Source organism: Cheilinus undulatus, linkage group 17 (genome assembly GCF_018320785.1).
Source record: "Cheilinus undulatus linkage group 17, ASM1832078v1, whole genome shotgun sequence".
NCBI lineage: Eukaryota > Metazoa > Chordata > Actinopteri > Labriformes > Labridae > Cheilinus > Cheilinus undulatus.
In genome coordinates, this window is record NC_054881.1 from 15,782,216 (window position 1) to 15,794,592 (window position 12,377).

At 38.6% G+C, this 12,377-nt stretch overlaps 1 long non-coding RNA gene across 1 annotated transcript in view; it reads left to right on the forward strand.

Moving 5' to 3' along the window:
* The window catches only part of LOC121525440, an 88,428-nt gene that overhangs the window by 9,613 nt on the left and 66,438 nt on the right, over positions 1-12,377 (forward strand). The window lies entirely within an intron of this gene.

The following is a 12,377-nucleotide window of genomic DNA, read 5'->3' on the forward strand; positions in this document are numbered from 1 at the left end:
AATTCATGCAGTCGCGCCGAATATCTGTTCCACATTAAAAACATCCTCCATGAAGGGCAGACTGAGACCTCACAGAGCTAATCTTGATCGACTTTTGTGTTGCTACAGACTTCAGTATTGAGCTCAGATCACAAAGGCAGAACTCCTACTGCGCTCTGTTTGAAGAGGGTGCATAATGAGATCGCTTTTGCAGTGCCAAATTACCTCTGACTATTTGATGTCCTTATTAGTGTATTTAAATGAATGGATCCTTACCTTAGACAAACCTTTCAACATTTTTGTGTAACTTTTTTGATTTGGCTGTGAGATGAATGAAAAATGAAGTCTTTTATGAGAATGTTCCCTTATTATTTCTTTCCACTGACATCAAAGTTTATATACAAATTTCTTGCCCCATATCAACATGGTTTTGAATTTATTCTGAATTTGAAATAAACACTGCCTATAAGGTTGATAAGCTTAAGCACTGTAATGTTGTACTGCTTTTTTTTCTTGTCGCAAGTCACATAAACATAGGAAATCTAGCAAGTATAGTAATTATAATTTTCAGCACCTAATTTAATTTGAATGTCAACATAACGTCAACCAGTGGTGGAATCAAGCCATCTTAGCACCCACAATTTCCTGGGAGAAAATCCTAAACCACAATTATGGCATAATTGTATTCATTTGTTTAACCTAAAGAATCAATTACTGCAGCCCTACTGCATACAGATAGCCATTACCATGCCTCTGGAGCTCAGCTGGCTACTTTTTCTTTGGCTGAGAGTGGCCTGATTGCCTGCTTTTAGCACTTTGTAACTTTTGGCAGTGGGCTGCGGTTCCTTCACAAGAAGTGCAGACAACCTAAGAGAGGGAAAAGGACGGTCACAGATGAAGCTAAGAGGAGAGAGTGACCAAGCAAAAGGTCAGACTGAAGTAAATATTGGACTGGCTTTTAAATGTTGGTGAGAGCTTTGCAAAACAGTAGGCTGTAAGTCTGGTGCTCAGTCAGCTATGTTGCTGTTGGACAGTTGCAAGTAGGTATTATAATTCACCCTGCGCCTACTGGGAAAGTCACAGTCCAACGGCTGAGTGTCACAGCCCTGCAGATATTATTCAGATCACATTGTGATGTAATGTTAGGCTGTATTATTGTCATTGTTTTCTCATATTTAGCTGCTTGGATGCAAAAAAATAATGAACACAAGTTATGTCTGAAGTTGGCAAATGAAGTTGTTATCATAAGTTGTTATATGTTGTAGTTTAAGTAGGTTGATATTATATGAGAAAGATCCATCTAGTTCAAAGGTTACAGGGTTCATAAAACAAGACACGGGCTTGAGAGTGTGTTACTGAATGTGTGTATGCCTGATCTGTAGACAAATAGGTTGAGTAGACACAGACAAGAAGAAGAGGACAAACAGCAGCAGGACAGCTCTTGAATTCTAATCAGTCGCCTGTTTTGATTCCCAGAAAGCTCTCACCCAACAGGCCTGGACATTGTGCATCTCATCAGTGCTTGCACAGATACTGAGTAAACACAAACACACACACTGACAGAGCAACATGAATCTGACTCATGACAGTGGGGAAATATCGGATGGGAAAGAGCCGGCTGACCATGGGACGGACAGAAAATGAGATGACCCCACTTAAATGGGTTCACAATCAATTTCTGGTCTGCTGTTGAAATGAAAAGCTGCATAAATTTGACTAAAACCTCCCAACATGATCTTGTGGATTACTGTGGTTGTCTTTCCTGTTAGGTGTGACCTTACACGGGCACCTGAGGACGATCGCTCAGTTCTTAATGTCACAAATGTCTTGGGGATGATTGCTGAAATGAAATGTGACCGAGGAGGGAAGTTAAGCTGACATTGATTGGACTGGCATGATGAATTGATCACAGGGACAAACAGGGCACACACTGAAGGGGCTGCCTCCCTCTTAACTGACAAGAGGTGGTGTGCATGCAATAATTAAATGAATGAATGAGCTTCAGACAATAATATAGATGAGAATATGCAGTGATTTATTTAGTCCTTAAGTGAAATGGCTGAAAAGTCTTTACCAAACTGGCAAAATGTGTTCCATGTTTCTCTAACTTAGCATACTGTAGCATATCAGTACTTTCCCTTCATTAAATAAGTACATTTTGGTGTTTTATTGTTTTAGAGTATGTGTCTACACTAAGATTCTGCACATTGTCAAAGTTACCAATATATTTGACAGCATGCAATTTTTGACAGCATGCAAGATGCAGTATGCAGCAATTTTTGATAACTGAAAATAAGAAATTACCCTGGAGATACTGTAGGTACTTCAAGTCTGCAGATAAGCCTTCCACTGTTGTTTACTAAGGCTTGGTAATTAATCAAAATTTAGATTAAATTGCAATTTGGGCTTCTGAAGTTTCCAAATTGCAGAAGATGCAATATTTCTTTGACCTAAATTGTGTCAAAAAAGAGTTTAATATAACTTTTTATGCAGCATTGATATATTCTACATAATTCTAGCATCGAAGTGTCAATTTTATCTACTGTAGAATAGTTTGCAAAACATCCTACCTTCCTTATTAGAATGACATAAAAAGGATCATACCCTTCAATACAACAGTTCATATTGAGTTCTCAATGAATCAGAATAATTGCAGTAAGACATTTTTTCAAACAAATGCAGCATTTATGCTGCTAAAAGAAGCAAAGTAAGCAGTAAAAGGCCATACTAGTTGTAAAAAGTCAAAACAGATTTATATGAAAAAAGTCATTTTTTAGGAACTGTTACCTTCAGATAGAAGAAGGTTATCTAAATTGTCGACACTTTCCAATACATCGTTTTAAACATTACATCTGCCATTCTTTTAAAAAAGTTCCTGAAACCTCAGAGCACTTCTGTTACTTGAACATCTATGTACAGTATGGGCATTCACTAGTATTGTAATCAGTTTGGATCCAAATCTTGACATACTAAAGTATTGAAATTCTACATTTTGTGTTAGAAATATGCTTAGTGACTGCCCTCTACTCACCAGCCACTTTATTAGGTACACCTTTCTGGTACCGGGTTTGACCCCCTTTTGCCTTCAGAACTCTGACATAGTTTCAACAAGGTGTTGGAAAGATCCTCAGAGATTTTGGTCCATATTGACATGGTAGCATCACACAGTGGCTGCAGATTTGTTGGCTGCACAACCATGATGCAAATCTCCTGTTCCATCACATGCCAAAGTTGCTTTATTGGATTGAGATCTGATGACTATAGAGGCAGTACAGTGGGTACAGGGTGAAGGGAAGTCATTGTCATGTCAAGAAACCAGTTTTAGATGTTTTAAGCTTTGTGACAAGGTGCATTATCCTGCTGGAAGTAGCCATCAGAAGAGGGGAACACTGTGGTCATAAAGGGATGGACATGGTCAGCAACAATACTTAGGCTTTGGTGTTTTAACAATGCTCAGTTGATACTAAGATGTTCAAAGTGTGCCACAAAAATATCCCCCACACTATTACACCACCAGGACGAGCCTGAGCTGTTGATAGAAAAAAGCATGAATCCATGCTTTCATGTTGTTTACACTAAATTGTGACTCTACCATCTGAACATTGGGTCGAAATTGAGACTCATCACACCAGGCAATGTTTTTCTATTGTCCAATTTTGATGAGCCCATGTGACTTTTAGCCTCAGTTTCCTGTTCTTGGCTGTAAAGAGTTGCACTTGGTTCGGTGTTCGGCTGCTGTAGCCCATCTGCTTCAAGGTTGACATGTTGTGCGTTCAGAGATGGTATTCTGCGTACCCTGGTTGTAACGGGTGGTTATTTGAGTTACTATTTCCTTTCTATCATCCTGAACCAGTCTGCCCATTTTCCTCTGACCTCTGACATCAACGAGGTATTTTTGTCCACACAACTGCTGCTCACTGGATGTTTTCCCTTTTCGGACCATTCTCTGGAAACCCTAGGCATGGTTGTGTGTGAAAATCCCAGAAGATCAGCAGTTTCTGAAATACTCAGACAAGCCCAACCAAGACCCATGCTACGTTCAAAGTCACTTAAATCCCCATTCTTCCCCATTCTGATGCTTTGTTTGAACTTCAGCAAGTCGTCTTGACCATGTCTACATGCCGAAATGCATTGAGTTGCTGCCATGTGATTGGCTCATTAGTATTTTGTGTTTACAATTGGACAAGTGTCTAACAAAGTGTCTGGTGAGTGAATGTCTTCTGCAGGAGCATACAGCTTTGGTTATTACTCGGGTAGAATGTGGTAAGTCTGCCTTGGATTATTATTATATTCTGACTGATAATGAAATCAGTAAAACCTGCCTAGACTGAACGATGTTGTGGATGATAGGAAGGAGTGAGTCTGCGAGACTTATCTCTCCCCCTCCTGGCCCTGTCCACCGCATTCCTAAGACATTCTTTAAATCTCAGTGTAGATGCCCTCAGCTGGACCTCTGGGGTGTAGGTACTCTTTAATCTCATAGTTCTATTACTTTGATAAAGATCATAAATCACATTTTACTAAATCTCTGTAAAGCTGGCAGACGGCCTTAAAAGTATTTAAGGTGGAAAATCCACCATCGGCATTGTCATAAAAATTTTAAACAGTTGAAGCAATGACATGATAGTTTAACCTATGTTTATTTGTCATACTCTGAAATCTGTGACGCTGCAGTGACTCCCTGCAGCATGATTAATTTTCAGAACTACACACATGTGTGTCATAGAGCACAGCATTGATTCTAATACACAGACATGCCACCAAACCCATTAAAGTACTTGGTGTATGGCAGAAGCTCATTAAGCCCTTGATAAATGATAAAAATGTTGCCAGATAACTAATTAGTTTCGTTAGATATATGTGAACGGGGAAGTAATTAAATTTCATATCCATTTCCTCCCAGCTGGGAGCACTCCATAGATTTTTATTCCATCTCTAGCCATTTGTCTCCAGTTTAAACCCTACATCACATTTCTATTTCTCTCCACCTTATACTGTGATGTTTTGTCCTTGGTACACGTCAGCTTACATGACTGTTGACCTCGGTGCTGCAGGATGAACAAACTCTGTCCATATGCAATCTTAAATAATTGAATCTATGGGATAACATGCTTCTAGAGGACAAACAAATGTGTTTGCAGGTCACAAGTAATTTCATGGTCATACCAAGGTTAAACTGCATGTTCTTTCTGTGTAATTCTATAATGACAACACCACACAATTGCTACACAGATGGATGTCATACAAAGACCTCTACTTTACCTGGCTGAATACATTTCAGCTGGTAATCACACGGAAGAGTACTGTATAGATTGGAATTATTCCCCTCCATGCCCCTTATCAGGTAATCCTTAAGTCTACCTGCAACTTGAAATCTGGAAAACTAATTCCTGTATACACTAAAATGATTTTGCCAGGTGATACTAATGCTCTCTAACAAGCTAATAATAACCAGATTGTTTGTTAATAAAGGAGCTTATTTTTTTCTCTTTAACATGTTTTTCAACCTTGACTTACAGCTGGATCAGTAAGGGTCAAGCCTAAGCCTGTCACCTTATTTTAGCCTTCTTTCAAAGGACATAACCCCACCAGCAGTAATCCTCACTGTATACATAAAGATCTGCCAGAGAGGTCAGAGCATAACCAGGAACTGGGACACTGGTAACCTGGAAGACAACATTTTAAAATAAATCTATTTATTTTTATGGTCTACTTTCAAGAATTTCCCTAAAATACAACTACATTAAAGCAACTATTTTATATAATATTGTCAAATATCGAGAACTGATTGATTAGCAATGATTGTTTGTCTCTTTTAACAACCAGGAAAGTAGCTGGTTGTACTTTAAAAAAAACTAAAGCACAGGCTTGGTCAGTGTCTTTGGTGTTCCTGGATGTTCCAGTGCCTGTAGCGAGGTGTAAGGAGAATGGAGAAAAACTGATTGTTATTTAATCAGTTAAATAAACTATACAGTTTTCTTTTCCAGTCCTTTGAGACAAAATTAGCTAGTTTTAACAAATTAATTTCAAACAGCTAGGGTTGTTCTGATTCCAACACCGGTATCTGAAATACGTCTGACACTGCTTAAAATTCAGGCATTGATATTGCGAGTACATGAGTTTATGCACCAATCCGATACTGTTTGGTTTAGCTTTATATTTTGCTCTAACTAGCCATGCTAAGTGTTAGATATTGGTCACCCTTTGTGAGGGTCTGTCGGCCAATCGCAGGCTGTTCCATAATCATGTCATGCTACCCAAATAGAGCACAATGGGGTGAGATAGAGAGATCCAGTGATGCAGTCCACTGTACCATCTTATTTAAATATTTAGCAGTAAAAATCAATAATCAGCAGAAAAACAACTCTAGGGTCAGATGCCCCACGGAGGAAACTCATTTCAGCTGCCTGTATCCATGATCTCTTTCTTTCGGTCTCTACCCACAGCTCGTGACTGTAGGTGAGGGTAGGAACGTAGATCAACTGGTAAATCGAGAAGCTCTGCCTTTCGGCTCAGCTCTTTCTTTATCACAACAGACTGATGCAGAGACCACATCACTGCCGACGCTGCACCGATCCGCCTGTCCATCTCCCGCTCCATTCTCCCCTCACTGGTGAACAAGACCCAGAGATACTTGAACTCCTTCACTTGGGGCAGGATCTCATTCCTAACCTGGAGAGGGCATTCCACCCTTTTTCGACTTAGGACCATGGCCTCAGATTTGGGGCACCTTATTTTTTAAAATATATATGTCATCATTTGGCAACAGAGATTTGATAATTGATTCACTAAAGTCAGGAAGACACTATTGCCATACCTACAATGTGGCCCACCCCTTTTATCCATAATGAATAGGAGATGTTGCTCATAGTGTTGGTTCTGGAAGTGTACATGAAGGTTTTTATTTACCTTTGCTAGTTTATCAATGTGAAACACAACCTGATGCAACCCTTTGGCGTCTCGTTTAATTAGCTAACTAGCTCTAATGGTGCTGGTTTCAACACAGAGTTTAACATTGGAAAAATAAATTTACCAAATACCAAGTATACCAAGTATTAAATACTTACTGACCAGCATATCAGTTGTATTCAAAATCTTTATTGGATATTGTTTGCTCAAAATTTGTTTGATTTAAATGAGTTAGCTCTTTTAAGATTTAATCACATACAGGACCCGTAAGACTCAACAGCATTATTGATAAACTCAAATATTAGTGATTTCTGGGTTTTACAAATGTGGAACCAGGTCCTCAGGGAACCATTCCTACATTAATCAGGAGCTCTTTCTGGTTTTAGGTCACCTTAGTTCATTTTTCAGAGCTTTTGTGCTCCAGCTGTTCTGCTATATATGAACATCCAGTATTTATGCTGCCTAGCATTGACACACGTGAATATTCAGAGATCTTTCTACACTTCCATGTAATATTGTCCTCAGTGCTCAGAATAAAGGTAGATAAAGGATGCTCCAATTCTGGATCAGGTTGTGGTTTCTTTCTTTTTTTATGGCAGCTAATAATGTTGGCTGTGGTTCAATTACCCATGTTTAAGTACGCTAATCAGGCTGTTCATTCATCCCATTAAGCCGTGCTATCTCTATAATTAAACAGAAGTTGAACAGTTTTACCAGCTGAATGGAAGATGAATGGATGTGCTTTGTTCCTGTAGCACGCTGTAACTCCCAGAACAGTAACAGATTTAGAAAGGCCTGGCATGCCCTACCCCACAGCAAATGCATCTCTGCCACACTGTAGAGGAAGTAAGGAGCTCTACTGGTGCATGATATCCTCGTACATATATGCATCAACCTTTTTCAAAAAAGCACCATAGTGGTTTAGGTTGTCAGAGGAAACAAGTAATCATTGAGTCAAATATAGCACAGTTATTAATAAAACATTTTCTCTTTCTACTTACCTCACAGTCCAAAGAGCAGACTTTTATTTTATTCATTTGATTCTTATATACAAGCAGGAAATATAAAAGGAAAATTAATATTTCAAATATAGAACTAATATTATTATTTAATGCATTGTTTACTCAAAGTCTAAATAGAAATCAATATATTCTCATACATGTTCTCATGTAAGATGTATGTGACAGCTGTGGTCATTGTATCCTGGGAAACAAAGCTCCTTTAACTCAGTAGAAACTCAGAACCGTCAGTCACAACACACAGACACATAGTTAAAAATTTAATTCCCCCTGAATACAATTACTCACATTTAATGAAGACTTAATGCCTAATTGAGGGCAGCATCCCTGAGAATGGAGAGCCATGGATCAGCTGAAGTGTGCGTCACCTCTGCGTAACCCCTGCGAGTCTGGCTTTCAAAAGGTAACTGCAAACCACCTCTGCAATATGAGCTGTGCTCAACTTCTACTTTATACTGAAGGCAGAAAACAGCAACATAGAAGGGTAGAGTACTCAGAGATGAGGCTTTGAGATGGTTTTAAAAAGTGCTTAGGAATGTACCACTAGAGATAAGAGCAGGAGTTGTTTCAGGCATTGATGTAAGTTATTTGATCTGTTTGCTCAAGACAACTTTTTTCAGCATTAAACCCACATATTTACAGTGTAAAGAAAAAAAACATTCATATCCAGATGTTTAAGTGGTTCCTTTGGGGTGACATGATCAAAGAAATGCATTCTACACAGGCCTGCACCATTAGAAAAGTATACCACTTTTAATAACATTTATTGTCATCAGATTCAAGTCCCTGCAAAATGAAATCAAACTTTGTGTTTTCACACAACAGACATGTTGGAATAAGGTTGTTGTAAACATGTGAAAACACTGAGATCTGTGTGTGACTGAATTTTGGTTATAAACTTGTTAAAGAGTTTTTCATCTCTTTCCTGGCTTGGTTTAATTTGAGCAGGGCAAAAATTTGAGCTCTAGGCATTACAGGTCTTGATGGGGAAATTACCCCGACCTCCTGATGCTACAATGATATAAAATCACAGAGAAGTTCATCTCAGTATAGTCTGTCTGTGCAGTCTGTCACTGCCTTCACTGAAAGTTAACAGCCACTTATATGCTGTGTTTTTGTTCATTGTGAGGTAAATTACCAAAATCTATCAGACACAGTAGCCTACGGGTCATTAGAAGTATTATAACAGAGAGATTTGTAACAGAAAGCAGTTAATTTAATACCCGAGTTCTGCCTGATTAGAAGCATTTTTAAGATTTGAGTAGATTGCTGAGTGGGCATGGCTCCCACTCATTCAACCAACAGGCCCACACCATCCTAGAGCAGATTTTACTGTCTCATTTTTCATGATTTTGAAGCTTTATTTTATAAACCTAGAGATGTTTTTTTGACTGAACGGTCCACAACACAGTGGCCTGTCATACAACAAACACAGAATACATATTTTTTTATCACCTTACAGGGACTTTAATAGTAAAATCATATGTTAAGTCAGCACAGGCTTGCATTTGTTGAGCTCTCTGAGCTGTCAAGTGACTGAAGTTAATATAATGGCTTTTACAAGCCTGATTTGGACCTCTCAGGCTTTTATTTTGAAATCTGTCACGAGAGACTCACTGTTAGTTTTACTTATGTACATGTTTAAGTGAAAGCAGTCATGCCAAACTAATTTTAGTCCTCTAATGTCTTGCCCTGTTCTCCACTATTTTGCTGGTGTAAGCTAATTTTAGTGCTTTGCTAACCAAATGATGTGGCTGCAGAGACTTTGTAAGGCTTAAAGCAAGCTCATTACCAACATTTAGATAAATGGCAAACTTCCAGTGACCGATTATGAAACCCATGTGAGCTCAGAGCTTTGACTAGTTCTGCTCTCTGACCATCAGGACACAGGCTACAGGTAGCAGGTGAAGGCATGGAATTTCAACAATCGGGAAGTGAAAAACCAGTATGGACACAGAGCTTTGAAAACAGGGTTGTTTGGATAGAAAGCTGTGCTTCTTTTGTAAAAATGAGGGGTCTGAAAGAATGATACTGACAGTAGTGTAGGTCTGACGCCATAGTAAATAGCCCCTAACTCAAACTCTTTCTGATTACTTCAAAATGTCTCAACCTGGGCTATTACACGTAGGCCTCAAAGGGTAAAATGTACACATGCTAAGTGGGAAAGTGTTGCTTATTTACAGGAATGTCTCTGTAGTTTTTTTCAATTCTGACTTCTACAATGTGTTTATCAAAATTGAGCTCTTGGAAGCTCATCTGGGATGTCCTTTTCATGTGTCTTGTTTTGCTGTGATTGTTTTGATGGATTCTTGCTTTTGGCGTATGAATCAAATCAATCAATCAAAATATTTCAAAATGAGGTAATTTACCATGAATTGCTAAGGGAAGCTGCAGATTAGTAATATGTATAACTCAAAATGTAGTTTATTGTTGCTCCTCTTTTGATAATACAGAATAGTTTTAGTATGAGCAACATGCTAGCCTGCATTTTGACTTCAGAAACAGCATGATTGATCCGTCTCTATTTATAATAACATGGATTTAGAGGTAATAAATCAAAATCCCTCTGTGCCACATCCAGGGATTTTCCACTTGGGCTAAAGCAGCTGACAAACACTGTTCCTGAAAATGCCTCACCCTCCATCTCTGCTTCATCTCCCCAATCATTCCTCCAGTTTCTCCCTGGATCGAATTATAAATGAGTAAAATCCCCCTCACATCCAGCCTGTCTCCATCAAAACACTCACTGCTTCACAACAGAAAGACACACACTCGCTGTAAGATGACAATATGTCGTTTATTTTCTATATTTTAAAGGTTTATTATTTACAAACAAAATAAACAAAAAAAAATCAAAAAGATTTTTTGACAAACACTGTTTGTCTGCATATTGTTGTAAGAAAGTTTACATTTATCTTTCTTTCGTCTGTACCAAGTAACCAACTGAAAGTTCGTTTTCTCAAAGCCTTGGATTACATAAATGAGCTGAACAATGACCATGTGAGTGGGGTTGAAGAGGACCGAGCAGCTTCTTGTAGCTTCTGCCCCTCCCTCCACTCGGCATATCATCAGTAAACATATGAAAACCTGTGATCACACAAACCAAATGAGCATCTGGTTTGTCCTCCATGGGCATTATCCTCAGTTCCTTTTTGCATCTCTTTTATTCTCAAACCAACAGAACAAGAAAAAAAAGAAATATACAAATATATGTGCTGGTTTGTTGAGTCTCTATACTGCTAATATGTAAGCTTGTAAGTTTGTGTTTTACATCACCATTAATGCCCATTCCAGTATGTTATTTGTGATTGGTAAAGTGAAAAAAAGCACATAGTTGGGAAGCTCTCCCTCCAAAGGCATGTATCAAGAACAGCACAAACTAACAGTGCTGCTATCCATCTCAACTGTGTACTAGTTCCTATACACTATGGCATATTCACGATTAAGCGCTCTTAGTTGTAGAACACCTCCCACCCTAATTTAAAACCTCATACAGTATCAGGGTAGCACAAACTCTCGAGGATATTCACCAGATTCACACGGAAGCCATTTTTCTCTGACATCACATTCAGGATGGGAGGCTTAAATGCTCATATAACGCTGCACTGCCGTTTTCCAGGTTTTGAATCATATAAATGTCAGATTTCAGAAATGTTCCTTTATTTGAATACTCCCCGATCGTTAAACACATAGAAAAACAACTTATGGTAAAAACTTGGAAGTAGATCAGGCCATACTTCAAGGTAAAACTGCATATTTTTAAGTTTGTTTGCTGCTTTTCAACAAATGCTAACTTCAGCATTCTGGTGCTAAGCACAAACAACTTACATAATGTAATAAGTGACTTAGACTTGTTATACTGACTGATAGTTTGGATGGTTAAATTCCTGGCTAACTTCACTTTAACAAGGAAGTAGAGAAGGAGATGACAGCATTATTGGACCACTCTTTTTCACCACACTGTAATTTAAAATGTTGCCTTTTGCTCATAATCACACACTTTATGAACTAAAGCATTCAGCCTCACCTGTAAATTGTTTTTTTTTTCAGGGTTTGGGCTAGACTCCTTATCTCCGGTGAACGAAAATCTTGATATTTCAGCATACTAAGTCATTTTGTATGATGCTATGTTTGGAGGTCTTTTTCTGCTCCAACGTGGCTGTGCCCTGATGAACAAAGCAAGTTTTATAAAGACATGGTTTGAAGAATTTGGTGTGGAAGAACTTGACTGGACCACACAGAGCCCTGATCTCAACCCCATCAAGCACCTTTGGAATAACTGGAACATAGACGGCGAGCCAGGCCTTCTCGTCCAACTGACTGTAAACGTTCCACAGAATGAGGGGTTCCTGATTCCTGTCAAAATCAAATATTTTACAAGAAACAGCTAATGGCCAATGTTAGCATTTTAGCTAACATTACATAAACATTAGCAACACTCCTCGGTAAAATTTCTCGAGCTAGGAATGT